Source organism: Anomalospiza imberbis, chromosome 4, assembly GCF_031753505.1.
Source record: "Anomalospiza imberbis isolate Cuckoo-Finch-1a 21T00152 chromosome 4, ASM3175350v1, whole genome shotgun sequence".
Lineage (NCBI taxonomy): Eukaryota > Metazoa > Chordata > Aves > Passeriformes > Viduidae > Anomalospiza > Anomalospiza imberbis.
The window spans coordinates 5,918,318-5,941,072 of NC_089684.1; the positions used below are offsets into that span (position 1 = coordinate 5,918,318).

At 44.1% G+C, this 22,755-nt stretch overlaps 1 protein-coding gene across 7 annotated transcripts in view; it reads left to right on the forward strand.

Moving 5' to 3' along the window:
* Positions 1-7,012: 7,012 nt before the first annotated feature.
* Positions 7,013-22,755, forward strand: part of IRF2 (interferon regulatory factor 2) — a 39,447-nt gene continuing 23,704 nt past the window's right edge. For 3 of the 7 annotated variants that reach the window (XM_068186946.1, XM_068186951.1, XM_068186953.1), the window contains exon 1: positions 7,013-7,340. The gene's annotated coding sequence lies outside the window, so the exon portion shown is untranslated. The other 4 variants (XM_068186947.1, XM_068186949.1, XM_068186950.1 and 1 more) reach the window with 4 other exon arrangements.

The following is a 22,755-nucleotide window of genomic DNA, read 5'->3' on the forward strand; positions in this document are numbered from 1 at the left end:
GGTCTTTTATCTGTCTGCCTCTCTCTGGTCTGCGCTTGGGAAGTCAGCAGGTAGAGTGCATCACGAGCCTTGCTTCTGCATTGCATGTCACTAATTAAAGAAGCCATTCAAAATAAAGCTCCTACTCATGTTCTCTATTAAAATAGCCAGGAGTTTTCCTCCACCCTACCCTCCCACAACCTCTTTCTTTTAAAGTGCTAAAGCAGCCCTGTCCATGGTTTTGAGATCCCTTGTGCTCAGACACCAACTCAGCATTTTTCCAGCTGCATTACAGCAGTTCTCTGAAGAACTCAAGGCAGTTTCCTCAAAAATATGCCACATAATGTCCCTGTAATGCTATCAAGATGTCAGTAGCAATGGAAGATTCTGGGAATAGATTACTGAAAACTGATGTCAGCTTTTACTGTGCCCTGCAAGGTTTCTTGTTCAGACCTTGACACTGATTATCCACTCACTTCTGAAAGCCTCAGTTATGTGGGCTTAGCAAACCTGAGAGCAGGGCAACAGCCAGAGTGGCAGAAATTACTTGTCAGAAAAGAAGTGCAGTGAGATGGGCTGCAGGAGAGATGAGTCGTGGATGAGCTGCACTCCAGAAACAACTCAGCAGGGCCAGCTGCTGCCTTTCAGAAAATTAACTTGCTGGACTCGACTAGCTAGCACTGAAGGTGCAGCAGAGGAGCTCAGCTTCAGCTAGTACAGTGCATCCAGAAGATGCTGCATCTGCTCTTGCTTTGATGGTGAGCTGGATGTGCAGAGGTTATGGAGAAGCACTCTGGAGATCAGTGTTGCCAGGCTGTATGCATTAAGGCAGTCAGCAGACAGGACTTGTTATCCAAAAATTACTCTTTTGTTAATAATTAAACACCGATTAGGAAAGGTGAAAGAGCCAAAGCTTTAAAGAGAGTGGTGAGTTGCAAACAGATTTGTAACTTGTAGTGACCATTTTAACTTCAGATAGAAAAGCCTTAAATTAACTGTTTATAACTGGGTCCCTCCTTTTTCTCTCTTTTTGTGGTCATGTTGGGTGGTGTTGCAGTATGAGCTGGAGAGTGCACCAAGGAGGAAAGGCTGGAGCTATATTTAAATAGCCTCCCAAAGCTGTAGCATAGGAGGTTTCTGCAGGGTCAGACAAGCTGGGGGGCATACAGAGAATTTCCTGTTGTGTCAGCAGAAAAGCTCCTGAGGAGGACCCCCTGCTTTTGGACATCCCTGTCTCCTTCACCATTGAGAAGTCAGTGAGGTGGCCACATCCCAGCACCTCTTGCTTCTCCTTCTGAGATGGGCAATGGTCCCTGACAACTCCCATTGGCCAGCAAAGGGATGCACTGGCATGGACCATGACAAGTAGGGATGGGAGCTGGGATGCTGGTTTGTCCATGTGGGCACATCTGTCAGAGGATACCCAGTGTGGTCTGGGGTAAGACCAAGGGGTGGATTGGCTCCGTCTGTCCTCCTGTCCTCCAGTTTTGGAGGGTAGGAAAACACTCCTATCATGGGGTGGAACTTTTCTCCCCACAAAGCCATGGGACCATGGCAGGATTTAAGGAAGAATATCATCTGCTTGGGAGAGTGATTGATGGGACAATGTGCCTGGTGAACATTTCTGCAATGCCTATCCCTGGAAATTCTCCTTTTAATGTGAAAATCCACTACAAACAGGAAGCTGAAAAGAGAAAAGTGTCTTTCCCCTCTACAAAGAGAATTGAACTATTTTTAACAATAAATAAGTTTTGAATTAATAAATCAAAGGATGTGTTTATACATGATATGAAGCAGAGCTCTTAATACCTGATTAGTATCCTGAAGAAACATATTCATTCTGCTTTGTCAAGCCAATGGGCAACATATCACGTATCTTTATATTCTTTCTCAGTTTCACTGGGAAAATTGCCATAAAAGCTGAAACACTCTATTGAAGCTGGGCTAAGTGGGATCACTTTCAGGTGTGATCTGCTGAAGCAGCCTGCCTCCCATCCAGGATTTCTGTGCCAAACTCCCCTCCAGCCCTGAAATGTCAAGATGCTGTATGTGTTTTTAAAGGACTTCTTTCCTCCCTAAATTTTGCTCTGTGGGCCAAGAGATGTGAGTAATCAAAACCATCTCACAATGCTGTCCTGGTTCTCTTTGCTCCTGTTCAATAAAGCCAATTGTGTACAGCAGCTGAGCTGGCAGAGCGATGGGCTGAAGTACTGCAGCCAAACAAAAGCAGTGACAAGGAACATGAATAGGCACTATAGTCCTCAGTAGTGTTCTCCTATGTCATGTATTTGGTTTGGGCTCAGCAGACAGGCTCTTCCCAGTTACCTGTCCTCCTCCAGCACCTGGCTGCAGCCAGACCATTATGATTGGGAAGGCGTAACAATTTCTTAGTAGAATAATGTCTGTCACAGGTTATAGTTTTAGTCAACACTTTTCCATTATACTTTGGGTGATTATTTGTGTTACAGTAATATGCAAATACTTTAAATTCTCAGCCCTAAAAGTCTCATGGGTTTTTTGTTTGTCTGTTTTTCTCTTTTTTAATAAGAAAAGTGTCATTCCTATCTAGTATGTAAAAATATCAGTGCAAAAGATTACATCACCATCAGAATGTTTTTCACAGAACAAATTAAAACTGAAAATAAATTTAACTGTTCATCATGTTTAAAAATGGGTGTAGGCACTCAGGAAGATGTGGGCAATACTATTAAAGTAAGAATTATAAGACTTTAGCAATTGATTTCTTTTCTTGATACTGGCCCGTAACATAAATTAGCTTTCCTACTTTAATGTATCAGAAAAATAAACAGGTCAGCTGTAGGTGAGTAGGTAAGCTTGAGTCCCAGCTCCATGACAAAATTCACCTTCTCTAATTCTACCTATGAATAGTCCCAATGCCTGTGACAGTGATTTTAAGAACCAAAATGATGGTATAGTCAGCTCCACATAAAGATAGGGTAAAACCCAAAACAAAAGCTGCAAAAAGGGAAGATATCATAAATGTTATTTAGCTTTTCAAAAATATTATTAAACTTGCAAAACAAAACAAAGCAAAACCAACCAAACAAAACCCACACCAAAATGGCTGGCATATTGCACATTTATTTACCTTCTAGAACTTAGGGGATTCCCAGTTTGAAGTTTTTTTTTCTCACAGAAATGAACTCCAGACTAGAAAACAGACTCATTTGTGAAGGAAAGGCAGGATATTAGTGGAAACAACTAATTCCAGTAGCCAGATCCCTAAAGAAGGTGGTTAAAAGAATAAGTGGCAAAATTTGGCAGTTCTGCAGAAGAAAGGCTGTGGATATGTGACACTTCTGGGTTAAATTCTCTGATTTTAAAGCTCCCATATCTCCCTGAAACAGCAAAGTCACAAGAGGTTAAAGTCTCTTTTTGGAGGGAATGAGTCACTGCTGAAAGTTAAATTTAAAAAATGAAAGCTGCCCATTCCCATTACCTTTCAGCATTAAAAAAAGGAATCACAACAGAAGATTTAACTTCTGGTATAACTTCTGATTTTGTGGTGCTAGGAGACGTGTAGGGAAAGGCCTTTGTCAATGCACAGAATGTATCAAGATCCTTGAAGGTGCTCCACTGAGATCAGGTGAAGGTGGTAGGAGGAAATGGCAAGAGCGAGCTGCAAATTCTGCCCAATGGCTTGGCTAGTGTTTCCCAGGGAAGCCCACTGTTTCCCTTGACCAAAACCAACTAATGTAATTCATAGCAATGGCACTTAGTGAATAGTGTCCTCTGAATGAGACATTAAAGTATTAAAATGATGGTATTTTTTCTACACAATATTTATTGATACATAAACTACAGTAATTTTCACAGCTGGCTCATTCTGCAAACAAATTAAAAGCACATACTAGAAAAAATAACAGCTACTGACTATCGCAAAAGCCAGCCCAAGTCACTCTGCTCTTTGCTTGGAAGGAGGTGTTGGAGTAGCATTCCTGCCCTGAATCAGTTGCAGGCATTTCTATTCAGGACTTTTTGAAGGGTACCAAAGAGGTTCTAGCCCCTAGAAATTTGTGGCTTTGGGAGCTGTTTGAGGCAGAGTTGGTGGTTTTACATTTAATCGATCTCATGGAGTTTTTTTCTTCCATGAATGTGTACAGGTGCTTTTTTGGGATCCCCTGTGAACTACTGGCACCTCAAAGGAAGATGTCCTACTGTTTAATTACCGGCTGCATGAAGATCCACCTTCTTCTGTTTGCTTTAAATTGGCCACCTGCTAGTTTCACTTGATGCTCTCTAGTTCTTACATTAGAAAATAAAGCAAATAATCCATGCCTACTCCTCTCTACTCGTTGTTTTCTCTGGTCTGACTGTTTTCTGTTGTTTATCACTTCTCCATCCTGTATAATCTTGATCACTTAAATCCTTGAATCACTCTAACACCAGGGTGGCTCCATATTTTTCTTCATGTTTGTTGCTTTTCTCTGGGTCTTTACTGTTTCTGTCACACATGGGCCAAAGCGATCCTCGGGAGGCATGTTGCAGCCCTCCCCATTCTGTTCTTTGCGTTTCACCCTGACATCTCCAACCAGCTTTGGGATAGTTTTGGAGTTCTGAGCCAATTCTTCCCTGGGTTAGATCTCATTTCTAAGTTTCATTTCCATGAGCTATTTCTTATTTCTTATGCAACTGTTAGATCTTATTTCTGAATGGGAACAAGTTGGTTAGAAATTTCTCACTTTCAATCATTTTACTCCTCTCTAATCCAACCTGGCCATATTAACCATCTCCCACCTGGTCAGAGGGCACTAATACCCTACCATTATCCTAGTTAGACCTTAAGTCTGTGAAAATTTGGCTTTAGTTACTGGAGTTTGCTGATTTTGCTGCTTCTTTTTTCATGGAGTTCATAGTCTCTTTCCCTATAGCCACAGCCTAGTTGACCCTCCTACATAAGCTGTGATCTGTCACTACCATGTCTTGCTGAATATTTCCTTTCCCTGCACATCTATTCAGTCAAAATGCCAGTTTGAACCAGGTGTCCCATAACCCTCATTCTCATTCCCCTGTGGCTTCATGGAAATTAATCTCTTCTGGAAGTATCTAGGAATATCAGCCATGTGAGTAGGACCTTTCTTGCTTCTCTTGTGCAGCTGCTTTGGGAACCTGTGTCCCTCCACATGAATGTGGCTCTCTCGTTACTGCTGGGAATGTTTCTATAGAAGTTTAGGAGATTATTCTACTGTCCTACTTGGCACCCTATGTCTTGCTTCCCAAACCACTTCCTTGACCTTTCCTCCTTCACTGGTGCACGTGTGGGCCACAGCCACCTTCTAGGCCACAGTGGTTTTTTGGGAGGTGGTAGATTGCTGACACCCATGGTCTCTGACAACCTAATTTATTTTGTGATAATGTTCCCAGTGCAAAGAAAGCCTTTTCACAACAGGAGGTCTCGTCACCCACAAGGGTGGACTCCCTTGCTAGCTCGGTGTCCTCTGCACGTCCAGGGATGCTGCCACAAAGGATCCTCAGAGCACACAGCACCTGGAGAACAGCTCCCCCTCCATTTGCAGCTGGAGAGCACACAGCTCCTTAACCACTCCGCTGTGCCACTCCCTGAACAACCCCCGGTGTCCCGGCACTTATCCCAGCGCTGCCGGCCGCGCATCATGCATCTGCATAAGGAGCTGCACCGCTTTGGCTACCTGAATACTTTGTATGTATGTGCATACAGCACAGATATAGACAGATATGTGTGCGAGGGAGAGATGTACACCTGTCTGTCTCCATATACAGCCTTTTGAAATTACGACATTTCATATCTTCTCCAGCCTCCAAGTGCTGTTTTCCTTTATCTTTTATGGCTAGGGCTAGGAATGGCACATTGCAACCTCAGTGAATTTTATTTACTGTAGCTTGAATCATGATTATCAAAATCCTGGAGAAAGCTTTGGTCCCTACATTGACTCCTCAACTAACGGCAGTTTGTAAAATCTGTTGAAATCCAAGAGCCCTCTCTTGAAGTAAGCCAGCCGCTTGAGCCTCGCTGGGTTCAAAGGATCTGATCTGTAATTGTCCTCGTTGTGGAACTACGACATTGTACTTTTCCAAATGACAGCTCTAGCATGCGCGTGTACCAGACCGAAATCGAGCCTCCCACCTCAGCAGAGGGGCTAGAGACGCAAGGAGCGATTCAGTCCTTGCTGGTGGAGCTGAGCGGCAAGGATTTCTCTCTGGTCTCCGGCAAAACCTGCTTTGAGCGCTGGGTTTGTGCGTCCCAGAACAGTGCTCCCTCGCTCCCCGGGGCTGGCTCCAGCTCTCGGTGGAGCCCAGCGGGCCCAGCGCGTGTTGCGGGAGGCCGGGGATCAGGGGGAGCCGGTGCCGGGCGGGGGTCTGTGGCGGAGCCCCGCGCTGTGCCGTGCCCCGGCGCTGTGCCGTGCTGTGCCGTGCCCCGGCGCTATGCTGTGCCGTGCTGTGCCGTGCCCCAGCGCTGTGCTGTGCTGTGCCGTGCCCAGGCGCTGTGCTGTGCCGTGCCGTGCCCCAGCGCTGTGCTGTGCCGTGCCGTGCCCCGGCGCTGTGCCGTGCCGTGCCGTGCCCCGGCGCTGTGCTGTGCCGTGCCGTGCCCCGGCGCTGTGCTGTGCCGTGCCGTGCCCCGGCGCTGTGCTGTGCCGTGCCGTGCCCCGGCGCTGTGCTGTGCCGTGCCGTGCCCCGGCGCTGTGCTGTGCTGTGCCGTGCCCCGGCGCTGTGTTGTGCTGTGCCGTGCCCCGGCGCTGTGCTGTGCTGTGCTGTGCCGTGCCCCGGCGCTGTGTTGTGCTGTGCTGTGCTGTGCCGTGCCGTGCCCCGGCGCTGTGTTGTGCTGTGCTGTGCCGTGCCCCGGCGCTGTGTTGTGCTGTGCTGTGCCGTGCCCCGGCGCTGTGTTGTGCTGTGCTGTGCTGTGCTGTGCCGTGCCCCGGCGCTGTGTTGTGCTGTGCTGTGCTGTGCCGTGCCCCGGCGCTGTGTTGTGCTGTGCTGTGCCGTGCCCCGGCGCTGTGTTGTGCTGTGCTGTGCTGTGCTGTGCCGTGCCCCGGCGCTGTGTTGTGCTGTGCTGTGCCGTGCCCCGGCGCGGCGGTGACGGGCGCAGCGCTTCCGCGCCCGCCGCCGCAGCCCTGCCCCCGCCGCCTGCGCGGCCGGCCCGGCCCGGCGGAGAGGCGGGGGGATTTCCAAGCGGCGGCGGCCTCGCCGCTTCCTCTCCTTGTTTTGCTTTCGATCTGGCCCTCTCTCCGCCCGGGCGGAGGCACTGAACTTTTAGTTTTGCTCCCGCGATTATTCAGCGCCTGTTTTCATTTCCATTTCGTGTCCCCTGGCAACGGCGGTAACCTTGAGGAATTATATAAGGGCCGCGAAAACGGGCCGGCAAGGTAATTTTGAATTGTTTTCTATATTTTTTTTTCTATTTATTCTTTTCTTCGTGTTTAATTTTCATTTTATTTTTCCGCATTGCTGCCGTTTCCGTCTGCGGGGCAGCGGGGGCTCCCGGGCAGATGCGCATCGGTTTTAATAACAAAAGGTCGGGCTACAGCGACAGGGGCCGAGCCCGATTCCGCGGCTGCATTTGAGAAGGGGCGGGGGGGGGGAAGGGAAGACGCGGCCGCGGCGGAGATGGAGCGGACGGGGGGTACCCGCCGCTTCCCGGGTGGGAAGGGAGCTCGGGCGCCCGGACAAAGGCGGGGGCGTTGGGTCGGGAGGGCCGCGGCGCGGGCCGGGCCGGGCCGGAGGGCCCCCGCACTTGTTGCGGGGCCGGCGGCTGCGGCGGCTCCGATAAGGGAAGGGGAGCGGCGGCGGCGCGGGCGGAGGGGCCGCGGGCGGGGGTCGGAGCGGCGGGGGGGGCGCTGCCCCCGCGGGGCCGGGGGCGGGGCGGGGCGGGGCCCGGCCCGCCTCGCGCAGGGCCCGTTACACAAGCGGCGGGGCGGGGCCGCCGCCCCCCGGCCCAGCGCCGCCGCCCGCCGGGCCGGGGAGGGAGCGGGGGCCGGGGGCGGCCCGGGATCCCACCCTCGTGAGGGCACGGCAGCGGCGGTGCGGAGGGGGCAGATGCGGCGGGGCCGCGGCGGGCGGGCGGGTCCCGCGGGAGCGGCGGAAGGAGGAAGTGGCGCGGCCGCTCCGTGCCCTGCAGGAGCGGCCTCCCGGGCGGGCACGGCGGCGCGGCCGCCTTTGCAGGCGCTGTCCTGCCCCACGCTAGCGAGCAGAGAGCCAAGCGCTGGACGCCAAACCCCAGAGGGAAGTTAGGAACAAGGATTTCCTTTGTGCGCAGTACGCAGGGTCAAATTTCCAGCGTCTTGCGATGGCCGGAATCGAATTTGCAAGTACCTGAAGGGTTGGATCCCTCGACCCAGATTCCCAGAGGTACTTAGGCCTTTGACTCTTGTTTTGGTTAGTGTGAGCTCCTAAGCAGCAGAGTCCGTGTCTCAACCTTAATTCTTTAGACACAGAGCTCAGATAAAGGAATTCCGGAGTGCAGAACTTTCCTTCCGGTAAGTGTACAGCTGTAATTTATAGCCCACCTTACCGTGCTAAGGTCTTGCGGACAGCATTCTCTTGAAGGTATGAGCAGTTGTAAAAGAAAATGAAATACAATATGTTTAAGTTCACAGTTATTTTATTTAAGTCTTAACAATCTTTGCAGAATGCCTGTTAGTACCATAAAAAGAGAATTGAGTGGAGCAGCAGCATTTAAATTTACCCTAACACAGAGACAGTCACACAAAAGTAGCAGAATTGATGTGTGAGGCAGATGGTCTCAGTCTGAATTGCTGTCTTTCTCTGCCACCAGCCCCTTCAGATGCATCAGTGTCCTTTGGCCCCTGTTGGTAGCATGCTGCCAGGGAATTACTTCATGTGTCCCTTTTTGCTGGGGAACCATGATGAAAGTTGTGAGAGCTCCAGCTCCTTAGGCACAGTATCACTTCGTGTGCCACACTGCAGCTCTTCAGTGAGGTTCGGGCACGGCAAGGTGTCAGCCTGCTGAGCCCTGTGTTATCTCCCTGAGCCTGGGGGTCCCAGCAGGTTGGCAGATGCGGGTAAAGCAGGCAGTCACTATTATTGTTTGGCACATATATTAGCACTGCTACCCTGTCACTTGCTGATGACAGAAGTGACAGATTTTAGGAGATGTCAAGTCAGTCTCTAGAGAAGAGCTGTTCATCACAAGCCACACTGTGTGGAAATGGGTAGCCAAGAGGTATGAGAAGTAACATGCAGGCTATTAGGAAGAAGGGGTTAAAGGCCCCTTTCTCCATTGAGAAAATGTCTTTAATGTGTGGGAGCAAGTGGAGTTAGGGGCAATTTTAATACAGAGTTGAGAAAATGATGAAGGAAACATGGTGCAAAGATTCAAGAGAAAATTTTTTTTTTTTTTTTTTAGTAAATAGAGTTTACATTAGAAGAATGGGCTTTATGTAGATAAATTTGCGCCCAGGCTATGTATGCCTTCAATGAAAACATGTGCTTATATATACTGTATATAGATTAATATATGTTTAAAAACCAAACGGTGGGGAAAGGCTGACGGATAAGGATTGTAAAGTTTGCCATGACACTCTCTCTCTTGAAGTGGTGCATCACCTTCATGGTGTTAAAACATCTCCATGATAGAATACTTGGAATATCAAAAACTTTGTAGATGCATAGAGAGGACTGAGTAGCTTGCATGTGCATGATGTGGGAAACTTTTTGTTAAAGAGGAAATAACTGTTTGGGGAAGTAACACAGGGTCCCATGTTTTGATGTTCTAGGCCAGTGTAGGAAGAGTAGAGAGATTAGGGCTGTATGACTGACTGCCCAACTTAGATGTTGGCAAGAACTGTCATATATTAAGGGAGCCTAGAGAAACTCCAGGAGTAGGAAATATGATTGTTAATGAGAGGCCTCAGTTGCCCCCACGTAGATTATGTCATGGCGCAACATGACATTTGCCCAGGTGCCAAAAACCCCTACTTTCTGGGTGTAGCTTGTACAAATACACTGGGGGAAACAACTCTGGGCGAGGTACTGGCCAGCAAGAATTAAGTTCAGAATTTTGCATTCAAAATCCCAGCCAGTTCTGCCATGACACTGATCATAACGTCCTTAAACTCAGTGTTGTTTCAGGAGCTGCAAAGGCAAGAGTTGTTGTGGCAGTGTTTACTCTTCCAAAGTAGTTCTTTATGTAGCGAGGAAAGAAATTAATCAAATGGTGAGAGGCAGCCAAAATTGTAAAATAGTTGCAAGTGGCATGTAATTCTTCAAAGACAATAATACTAAAGGCTCAAAGCAATTGTATGCCATCTGTCAAAAATACCAAAAAAGCTGAGCAGGCTGACAAGCAAAGTAAAGCAGCTCAGTACAAGTAAAAAGACCTTTTTCAAATCTTAAGGTTTTGTCTTCAAATGGGAAAGGTGGAAAAGAACATTAAAAATGTGTCAAACACAATTAGGTAAGCCAAAGATTCATGCTGCTAAAGGCATGAGAACAATTAGAATATACTCTTTGAAGCTCATCAAACCCAGGAAGCTTGCTGATAAGTTATCCATGCGTAGAAGGAGTGCCCAAAGAAGATAAAGTCAGTGGAAGAGTGGAACAAATTCTCTGAGCCTTGGTTCACCAAGAAACAGTTTAAGGAGCTTCTTTTGCAAGAGGAAAAAGAGTTTTTTTTTTTTAAGGAGTGAACATGTCGGAGAGTTTTCCAAAGTGAAGCGTCTGTAGGAGAGGGTATGAGAACAAACCATTGGGAAGGATGAAGTAGAAGGCAGGAGGTGATACTTGTTGCAGAGTTTTGAAACAACCTAAATGGAAAGTTGCAGTTATGTTGCCTCTTGTGTGTAACTCCTTGAGTAGGCCTGCTTTGGTGCTCCAGAAATGGGATGTGATAAATGAGCTGTCCCTTTTTCAGGGTTTCTGCGGAGACTCAGAACTCGAGGATGGGCATTTTTGGTTGGTTGGTTGGTTGCCAAGGGTTAGGGAATGGGACTAATGAACATGGGTATGAGTGTGAAACAGTGACAAAGACTAGGCCTGACTTTTGTTGCCAGGGAGTTGAGTGTCATGACTATTCCAGTGTTCTCTAAAGGTATTGCTGAGCTGCTGTCTGGTTGATGTAGTCCTTACTAAAGTAGGGCCAGTTTCACAGTGGGATCAGTTTGCTTTGGGCTGTGTAGCTGTGGCCAGTTTGCTCAGTGAAAAGAGGTTGTACCCCTCACCCCAAGTCTGGCCAGGGCCTATGCCTTTCAAGGGATGGAGGAAGAGATAGGTGGGAATGTGTCAAGTTTGGTGGTCGTATTAACTCATTTGGAGCATGAAAATCCCAAAGGCTGAACAACAAAGTCTGCAGAAAAATTTTATTTTGAAAGTGTGATGTAAGTTTGCAGATGAAGTTCAGTACAGACCAATTTCACTGTAATATGCAGGGAAGGGATTACAATCCTAATTTTCTGCACACAAAAATGAAGCATGAACTGACTTTCTACTCAGGAAAAAAATCATACAACTTGTATAATCCAATGAAAAGATAAGCTCTGTGCCAAGATGTGGCTAATAAAGGACAAGACAGGTTAGGAATTATTAGGAAGGAGTTAAAAAAATAAATAGAAAGCACCATCATGCCACTACAAATCCATATTGCTCCCCTCTCCTGATTCAGGAAGTAGTGAAATTTGCTGAGCTACAGAGGAGGATGTCAAAGATGATGAAGGGTAGGAAGGAGCTTTTGTGAAAGAGTAAGTAACTTGGAAAAGAAGCGACTTGAGGAACTGTGGGGATATTCTTTAAAATCATTACTGTCATGAAGAAAGTGAAGAGGCAAGATAAATGATACCCAAATAAAACAACTGGGAGGCAACTTCAAAAAACCAGATGTTTGTCCTGCAATACGTAAATTGTGGTGTTCACAGCCACTGAGTGTATGTCAGGAGTTTACTCGGGTTCACGAGTGATTAGTCAGTCTTTTGGAGAGAAACTTGCTGTGCAACTTAGCAGTCACGACAGTTCAGTGTCAAATTTTGGTCACTGACTGCTGACAGAGAATTTCTGTAGATGATGATCAAGAATCATTGCTGAAAACTGCTAGTAGAAATTTCCACTGAGAAGCATAAGCTACAGTCCATTTGCACAGAACAGAGAGAAGCAAGACCGCATATTGCCCTTTGTTATGTGAAACTTGTAGCATAAGATTTTATCAAACTTCCAGGAAAAAAATAGCCTATGATGATCCTGTTTAATTTCAGCTTGCTACCCCAGTCCTTGTTAACCAGACACTGGTTACAGTCAGGTTAAGTGTATCCTGTATGCATTTAACATTGCATCAGAGCGGTACCCCTGCAAAATTCCTCCGACGTTTGCAGGATCAGAACCTCAGCTTGTATTTTGTGCATCATATATTAAAAGTCACGGTCTGTTCCTAGGTAAAGACACAAAACTAATCACCTGTTATTCTTGCTTATCTCTGTGTCTCATTTGTAAAGATTGCTCTTTTGAAACCTGATTCTTCAAAGGCCTGCAATGATTGTGATATTGAGGGCATAAACCATGAGGCAGTATTTACAGAAGTTTTATTGTAGCTAGTACTGCTACAAACTGTGATTAGTGCAAAACATTTTCTGGTTTGTCCTTTGAGATCTCAAGTGCAAAACAAAACAATAAGCAAGCTTAAAAGATTCTGGATACAATGAAGGAGAGGAATAGATTTGTTAAGTTGCATATTCCTCATGTATGAATAGCATTATGACAAATATAATTTGGTTGAATTAAATAAATAAGTTCCTCTTTTTTTTTTTTTGGTTTGGTTGAATTTTTTTTTTCATAAATTTTATTGGAATGTATGAAGGTTCTTCTTTGTATTGATTATGTGTAAACTCTTGTGTAAAGATAAAAATAGCCATTAAGAAAACTGAAATAAACAATTAACAGTTAGTGGAATGGAATCCATGATAATAGATTAGAGTTTAGTGTCAGCCTATGTGTATGTAAATATATATAGACAGATGCACATATCTATGTATTTACATATATATAAATATTTAAAATTAAGATACTTTGTATATAGCATAATACATTGTACAGCACATACTTCTCATTGATGAACCGTGAAAAGGTTTTAAAACTTGCTCTTCAAGTTAATGCTGGATATGTTTGCAATTTCTTGGAAGCTCATGTAAAATTACTGGGTTTTTGAATGACCTAGAGAAGAAAGAAAGAAGTGGTAAGCAGTACAGTAATATTTGATTTCTTAATTTGTAATATATTGCAAGCCCAGTTTTCTGTATGCCAGAAATCTTCTGACCCCTTTGATTGCTTGGGAGCAGATTGCATTAAATCAAGTACAGCAGTCTTTAGGACAACATTTTATCTTGTTGCAGCCTGGACACACATCCAGGAGCAAATCTGCCTACATGTGGCATATTTTTTCACCCCATGTACAGAATTTAAATTTTAACTCTTAGTTAATTTAACATGCAATTGTTGATATATAGGTTGCTATCTTTCAAGATAAGCTTGGAAGTAATTTTCATATTGCTGCCTATTAAAGAGTAGGGCAGATTGCTGTTTGATGGTTTTTCAGCTAACCTAGACAGGCTTGGTCTGTAGCTTCCAGCATATTTCTGGTGTTAGGCATGGCATTAAGGTGTGTCAAAACTGGTTAAATTTGTCCTTTGTTCTGAACTGCACGTGACAGTGGATGTTGTCCAACCATTTCCCTTTTGCTGTAAAATTATTTTAAGTACTTTTAAAAGACTTAGATACTTAAGATTAATACAGCACAAAAGAAGGAAGGGTTGCTTACGCATTTGGTTTTGAAAAGTGTGACCTGTGGTTAAGTTCTATTTTTTTTTTAATATGTATGGAGGGATATATGTGACTTGAAGGGCCCTGATAAGTGCACAGAAGACAAAGCCTGTACTGTAATATTTCTGTTGATATTGTATATTGCTTGACAGCAAGCCTCCCAGGCAAGCCTCTTACAGCTTTATCTAAGCAAGATACTGCCTTTGTTGTTAAATAAATTAAGGTAGCAATAAATTTAGCTCTTTATGTGCATTTCTTGCATATATGTGTAACACATTTGGTGTGTGATGTGGGCTTTTGTGTATTTGGTGTACTGGCTGCTCTTTAAAGGTGTTTTGTTGAATCCTGTATTCAGGACTTCATATGCAACTGAAACGTGAATCAAGTGGAAACTAGTGAAGTATTGACTTTAATTGGATAAGGCATATAAATCTGTAAAATCAAAACTAAACAGCTCCACCCCAAAACACTTTCTAAAATTGTGACAGCATCTTAAAAAGTTTATCTAAAATAAAAATAATGCTGCAATAGGGAAATGGGCAGGATAGGAGAGTAATGTTTTTAAATTACTGACAGCTTGCCTGCAGCATTTGAAATCCCAACAGTGTTACATGAAAAAGATGAAAGCAAAACTTGAGGATAAAATTGAAACCAAATATAAACAAAAGTGAAACCAACTCCGTTTGTTTTCATTTCCCAATTGGCAAAAATGAAATAAGCACCGAGGAAAGAAGCATGAGAGGTTGAAAAATTAATTCAGTTTTACCATTTATTTAATGTGTTGTCTAAATTAGACTGCTGCATGGCAGTACTCCCTTAGCAAACTACACAATAGAGGGTAGGGGCTGCACTCCTGGTTTATCCAGGTGCCGCTTTTCACAGCCAGAGGTGTGGGCAAAGGCCCTGCAATATGGGAAGTGGCATCTTCTTCAGTCACAGAAGTGACGTTTTGAAATGCTGTGGCAAACACATACACAGAGTACAGTGGAAGTGATGACATCCAGGATGATGAAAGGGAGTCAGTAATTCACCTGGCCAGAGCGCTTGAGTTTTAGTCATGTTGAGATTCGAGTTTGCTAATAGAATAGGGTATAAAATACATGGTTGGCTTTTTTTTTTTTTTTTTTTTTCATTGCAACTTTGGTGTCATCCACTTAGATGGGGGCAGATCAACGGTAACCAAAAGATGTAAAAAGATGAAATGACTGTGAATAGTTTCACTTAATTTCCACAGATCAGTCAACAGCTAGAAGAATGTGCTTTGTGATGTTGAGAACTACCTGGTGAATTAGTCAAAAGATGGACAAACACTGGATGGCTGTGTAATCTCACATACATTCATTTGAGATTTCATTTCTCCTTCTTCTGTTTAGATTTGAGATTTCATTTGTCCTTCTCCTATTTAGAGATGCATGCTCCTGGACTGTATTGAAAAAAAGGTTGGGTGTTGATGAGAAGCTTGAACAATCTCTGCTCTGCTAAAGCTGTGCTGGGGTGAAATGAAAAACTTTAATTCCAGAGGTCCAATTCTCACACATTTGAACACATTGCATTCAAGCATATAGAAACTAAAATTTTTAGATGCCAGAACAATTCTGAGATTTGAGATTGATGAGGGAATCCAAGGAAGTCTAACTTTGTTAAGTTTAATAATATTTATGCAGCTTAGATGAGAAATGAGGATGAGTTGAGTTGTCTCACTCTAGCTCAGTAGTATTTTAGGAAACTTCTGAGATAGAAATAGCTGCTGCAGATCACAAAGTGAGGCTAATTGCTGTTGGTCTGTGGTCAACACAAAAGCTTTAAATTAAAAGCACATTTTGTAACCAATCCTATTAACTATTCATATCCTGTATGTCCTGTGGCATAGGAAAGAGTAGCATTTCTAGAAAAAGGAGCATTAGATCATATCATTTCAACAAGCATAAGTACAAGCATTTAATCCTTAGTACACTTTGTGGGTGTACAAGAGAAAAGTATTTCTTTCTTAAATTCTCCAGTGTCAAGCAATATCTCTGTAATAACTAATTCAATTGATTTTTTGTGCTCAACACATCTGTGTCTTTCATGGTGCTATTTTTGTAACTGCAAATAAGTTCATGTGACAGACATGTTTCCAGCTCACAGTGGGTGATTCAGAGGATCACAACCCCCAAGTCTGTGCCTGCCATGATCTGTCTGTAAAGAAAGTGTCTAAGTAATCATAAGAGTGTTTTTTTACAAATCTGAAATAGTGTATACTTTTCTTGAATACCTTTTCTTAGAAGTAAAGGAGAAATTGCTTTGCTTAAAGGGCCGCTTTTGCCTCTGTCAGTGAGGTTAGGCAGAGGTAGTTTATGTCTTTTGCTGCTGGATCTGAGTGCTGTGCTAACAATTAGAACTTTAGGTAGCAAAGGTGTAGTTGTGGATTAGCTATTAACTTCAGTGGTAGAAACTGCCCTTGCCCAGACAATAAAATGAAAGCTTTAAGCAAATATTAAATCACACTTTAGTGTAGTGTGCAAATAGTTCTTGCTGTGTGTTGCAGAACAGTATGTTATACAAACAAAGGTAGCTGTGGGAAACAAGCCCAATCCAAGCAAGGTGGATTATATCAGTTGCAGGTCATGGCCAGCGAATGTGAAAACTTCCTTGAACACATTTCTCAGTATTTGCTATCTGAAATAATTTTTTCTGCATCCTTGAGTGCCTCTAAAATGTCATTGACTTCTTGCAATCCTGTCTGAGCCTCACAAGCCATCATCAATGTGAGAACAATGAGCTTAAGCACTTCTCTTTTACAATGGCTCTTTTCTAATGTATAGCACCCTATAAAGTACTCACACTGTACTTAGGCAAAGGAATGTTAGGCAGGACACTGAGATCAAGACTGCCCAGGCTCTAAAAGGTACTCTCACAGTTTAAGATTCCGATATTGCAGGTATGTGCATGCATAATTTCCCACTGCTTTCAGAGGGATCCATGTAGTAAAAGTGCTTGTTAAAAGTTTTAGGGATGTCTCCTGTAAACCTAGTCATGGAGCTCATGAGAATGCCGTTGAGTTGCATCAGTGAAGTGATTGTTTATAATTTTTTGAGCTTTAATAGCCTTCTAGTTTTCACCTTGCCAGAAAATTCTTTATGAATCAGGTGTCAAATGCTGAGTTTTCCTGACAGCTTTAAAGAACACACAGAGTTTGGCTTCCATGGATTCCAAATGACAGCTAAGCAGCAGCAGCAATTACATGTGGGGTATTCAGGAGTGGTTTCGCATGTGAGTGCTTAATTCCAGAATAAAATTGATTATTTCGAGGTTAACTGCTCCCCAGTGCAAGGAATTAATTACTCCCTGACAACAACTCTCTTGTTGTAAACAAGCCCCTCCCAAACTTGTCTGAGTGAAGTACCTACAGGAAAGTCACCACCTCTCTTTTAGGCAGCATTTGAGAGAAAAATATTTAGAAATCCCAGATACTGAGGACAAATCGTAGTCAGTAATCGGATGTAACACAAAGCTTAAGAAGAAAACAAATCAGATATTGGACTGATTATAAGTAATCAATTTATGGCTGCTTTTGAGACTCCTGGAGGAGGTGGCAAGGGATAGTTCTCTTGTGTATCAAGATATGTTGTCATCCTGATGCCTCCAGAATCTGGCATCTCCCATCTTCACTCCCTATAAGACTTGAGAAAAAAAATGAAAGAAACCCCTAGGAAGCAAAGTATTCTTTTAAAGCTGAAGCTAAAGCAATCATTTTGGATTGTCACCAGACTAGCAGACATCGATGCATGTGCAGATGAGCGTTGTGGCAAGGATACTGTGGAGATGATCTTTAGCAATCTGTTAAAAGCCTGGCCCAAATTCCCAGCTGATGTAGGTTGCTGCAATGCCAGAGAAGTGGATGTTCTCAGCCACAGAGGTTGTGTTCTTCAAGTGTGATAGTGTTCAACACAGGAGCCATCACAAGGGAAATTTCACTGTGGGTATTGAGAGGCTGAAGCCTTGCTTCATTATGGCTAAGTCCAGAAGCAAAAAAAAGGACAACCTTCTGGCTTTATTGTATTAAAATAAGATGGATTTTCTTCAGTGAACTTCTAGTCTGCAAATCCAAGGGCTAACTTTAATGAGGCCTGAGATCACTGCAAAATAACACCTCATGGCTTTGCTGCTGAGGGAGAATAAGCTCTATATGGAAACCAAAGGGAAGAGTCTGTTTTGATGTGTAACGTCTGAATCCCAGCCAGGACATGTTAACACCCTTTGGGTGGAACAGAAATGCTATAGGGCTGATGAAACACACTCCATATACAGGATGAGTTCTCACAGAACTTTTTCATGGGCATGTTTAACATGCAGTGTGTAATGGTGAATTCAGTACATGTTTAATTTACTTTTGCCTTTGTTTAGTTTGGTTTTTGTTTTGTTTTGTTTTCAGGGAAAGTCAGGTTGGTTGTTTTTTGCCCTCTGTTGCTCGAGGATAAAAGGGCTTTTCTTCATTCTACTTTGTGTATCATTCTTGGGTACAGCAGCAGGAGAGGAGCACATGCTGAATGCTTCCCTCCTCCTCCATCTGTCTTGCAATGAGGTAGGCACAACCTGGACACTGCATTGCAGGGCCTTGGAAGGTCAGGTAGCTGTTGCTAGCATGAATCTGTCATGCAGCAGCTTGGTTTCCCAGGTCTTTCACCCCACAAAGCTTTCCCCTGTTGTAGCCCCGCCACATTTCGTTTGGGAGCCTAGGGAAGCAGGTGAAGTATTGCCTGGTGGTTGCCTGTAGAGATTCTTCTTAATGGCCAGGCCATGCCTTACACCACCTACACCTGTGCTCTCCCATCCTGCCTGCTCTCCAATTCTTGGCGTTCTGGCATTTCTTGATGAAGTTGCCTCCTTCCTGCAGGCAGTGGAGTAAACAAGGTGCCACCTTTCCTGGCTGCAGGGAACTCTTTCTTGGTGAAGGACAGGAAGGACATAGTCTTTTCTGCTGCCGCCAAAACATTAGGAGAGAGCAGGAAAGATACTGCTGTTGCTACAATGTGGATCAAAGTGTTACAGCCAACACAGGAGCTGGGTCTGTGGAGCAGACTGGCCATGGTGAATACTCCAACAGAGCTCACAGTAAGAGGTGCTTAGTTAGAAACAAATCTGCCAGTGATGTCTGCCTCATCCCTCCCTGTTCAACTGGGCATCGCTGACCGAATAATGGTAAGGAAAAGGAGGCACCTTTGCATGCAGTTAAAAGACCAGAGAGCGTAAGTTTTGCTTTCTAACTAACTATGAGTCCAGAAAGTCCATTACTGGTTTTTATGGGTTTTCTTGCTTCGTATCTAAGTGAGGATTTCACTTTGAATCTGTAACCCTTGTACCTCTAAGAATGGCAATGCCCACTTTTCCTCAATTACTACTCTTTAATGAAGTGCTTTGCTGTTGGTTCCAAAAAAAGATATGGATATTTGCATAATTTGGGATTATCAGAAAGAAGGCATGTTCTGCAGCACCTGTGGTAAGATCCTCCTCCACCTCATGGCAGATAGGAAAGGTACCAGGCAGAGGTCTTGTCTCTCCCCAGGGAGGGCAGGGGGAATTCAGGTGTCCACAGTCAAAGCAACTGAGTAAAGTGCACTTCTGTTTTCCTTTCAGTGTCAATCTCACATTTCTGAAGTATTTCTGGGCAGATGAGTCTAACAGGTTGTTTTACCTGAGAGAAGGCTCTATATCTCTGATGAGTTTGACTTCTAAGCAGGGCTTTTCTCAGAGTACAGATGGTGAAATCTTTCAAAGTGCCATTCACAGCAGAATAGCTGAAAAAGGTGGTCTTCCTGCAAAATCCTATATGAAGGCAGAGTTCAGTCTGTGACCAAAGACCAGAATTTTGCTCCAAGTACTGTTCTTTAAAAAAAGATCATGTTTCCATGTATGCTGGAACAGTCTTGGCACAGACACAAATACAGAACCCAGTTCTCTGAATCCTAAATTTAGCATATGGTCTCATTTCAGCATATCTCTTTGGTCACACGGGATGATTGATGCTTTTCTTAACTGCATCAGCCTTAGTAAACAAAGGGAATAGTTTAAAAGTTTATCAGCAAAGCACAAGTAAAGATAACTTCTCTAAAAAATAATATTGCCTGTTCTGTATTTGCAGAGAAAAAATACATTTATACCATGCAATATTCTGCCCATATCCTCTGAGGAACAGATGTTTTTCCACAGCTTTGAGCAAAGGCTGTGACCTACTTCACAATTGTGCCTCCAAGATCTTATCCCACCTTAACTTTTCACAACCATTAGTAATATTTCCATATACTGGCAAATCTTTTAACTAGGTGCTTTGTGATAGGGAAAGAAGAACTGCTTTTCCAGAGGTTTTTTGTGGGTTTTTTTTGTTCCATGGGAATATACTTTTAAGAAGGAATATACTTTTAAGAAGGAATATACTTTTAAGAAAGTATACACCGACACAGAGTAACTTGTATTTTTAGGATAACCTTTGTGCCTTTTCAGTTATCCAGATGCTGCCAGAGTGAAACTGAAGGAAAGAGAACATTGTGTACTGCTCAGATGTAATGTCTGCCATGCCATTGCTTTCACTTTCTGTCTACAGCTGCTGTAATTCTAGTGAAGAGCTCTTCATTCTCAAAGGTTACACTTTCTGTATGGCAGGAGTGTTATCTCTGTGAAGGAAAAAACAAGTCAGATTTACTAGAATGTTCTAGCAGCGAGTAGGGAGGGACTACAAGCCCTTTATCAATCACTGTGGAGTGAAAATATGTGTATATGCATATTGCAACCAGTTTATGTCTTGTTGGGGAGTAGCCTTCACCATGTTCTTGAAGTGCCTCATTGCAAAAAATAGGCTGAACTGACCACAGGACTAGCATGAATAGTGCAGTAAATAAAGCTTCGAAGAAGATCAAAATAATCCCTCCATAAACTGTGGTGGCAGCCAATCCATGGGCCATGCTTTTTGTGTGGGAATGGCTTTTCACAGGCTCACAGTGATCCCCCCTCTATGCAAATCCCAGTGAGTTGGGGTTGATGTCTTGCCCACCTGCCGCTGGTTTGGGAATAATTTTATTGATGTCTTCATGTCCATCGATACGTTTAAGCACCCACCTCTGAAACAGCAAATGCCCCTGACTGTGGTCCCCTCTAATATAAAGACAGGTGGTAAAAATAGAGCAAGAAAAGGGAAATTATATTCCTGGAGCTACCAGTCTTAATACATTTGTAGGAGGAGGCATGATTAAAAATAGTGATTTTTGAAGACTGGCTGTCTTACTAAGAATCATAGAGTGATATCCTAGCAGGTAGTCCTATTTACAGTGTCTAAATGAGCTCCTCTTTTCAGATAGGGCAGAAAAATGCTTTCTGAGGTCCCATCTGCAGTTGACTATGTTTCTTGGTGATTAGTCTTCCTTTCCTCCACCATGAGAAACCAGAAGAAAAAATAAACAGGAATTATTTTCAACATAATGCCAGAAAGACTTCAGCTTTGGGTCTCTGGGAATATTAATCATTTTCCTGTGAAGCCTGCTAAGTTCCTGGACTTCTTCAGAAGCTGACTGTGCGAAGAGTATTGTTAGCATGCAGCAAAACTGGGATGGGACTGAAGAGTGATGGAGTACAAGGTGCTTCTTTGCCACTGGTGGAGCTGGTGCTGCTCCTTCCCTCTGCTCCTTCCTTCCTCCCAGCTGGTTCTGTTCCTCTCCCTGGCTCCATCCATGGTCTCTGCAGTGTGGAGGAAGATGGTGTCAAGTGACACAAGGCAGGCTTTAAGCCATTTTTTTCCTGATTAACCAGAGTCTGAAGGTTCAGGCAGTCAAAAGTAACCAGGCTTCTGGAGAGGTTTCCTTAGGCCAGCAGATGGGTACCCACAGCTCAGGAGATCATGGTAGCGGTGAAGCCAGTGGGACCTGGCTGTGTTGGCAGCTCTGAAAATACTGTTGGACGTGCACTTGCCCCGGGTACAAAAAATACCAACAGCTGTATGTAGCGTCTTCTAGGTGCGAATGTGCAGGGGAAGTGCAACATTAAGGCTGACCAGGAGTGGGAGATAGGTGGGTAAGTGCTTCTAGTTTTACAGCCAGCTCCAGATTATATATGTTGATGTTGTCCTTAAAAGGATTGACTGCTCCTGCTTTTTTTCTTTCAGCTGGGTAAACACTGAAGAGAGGCTGGCAAGAAACTTGGCATACCTGTTGTTTTGTAGGGCTCACCTTAGTTTCTGACTTCGTAGGTTTGTTTTATAATTGATATATTCAGATGGATGGTGAAGCTGGCGTGGTGTTAGGCAATGGCCCCTGAAACTTGAAAATAGGCATGCGTTTGCTGCCTATTTTGGAGCATTTCAAATGTCTTTACAAACTGGAATGACTCTTAAAGTCAGGTGATTTAATCTGACTTTAATCACTGATGGACGGACTCCAGGTCCTCCCACCTGGAGCCAGTGGAATAAGGCTTCAAATGTACCCAGTAATGCCATTTTTGGACAGACAGGAGCTACTTTTAAGGCACTACAGGTGCTGATGTTTCTTTTTGTACAAATTAATCATGCATTTGACAGCTCTGGATGAAGATACTGCACCTTCATTTCTCACAGACAAATCCTCGGTAGAGTTGACTCGGTATTTTCATCAAAAAGTTGTTGTTGACAAGCAACTGACAAAAACCCTGTTACATTTTAGCACCATTGTGGTCATTGCTGTCCTGAGGCAGACAGGTCTGGGAATGTCTTCTGAAGACATCCAGCTTTATTTTGAGCAGCATGTGCTCTAAAAGGAGCATGGGGTGGGGGTTTTGTTTTGATGAGCAGAAGCACGGCTGTGCTTGCTCCTTTGTGAAGGACAAACTCCAGAAGATTCTCACTGTTCCCTCCAGCTGAACATCATTGTAGGATTATTTGTACCTGCGTTTGAATTTACTTTCTGATGAACAGGTCTTGGGAGCCACTCCTCTCTTCTCACAAGCCAAACTTTTCTCCTGATTACCTTGGATTAATTTGTCTTGGTGTGGGTGATGGATGGGAAGGTGTGTGCTGACAGT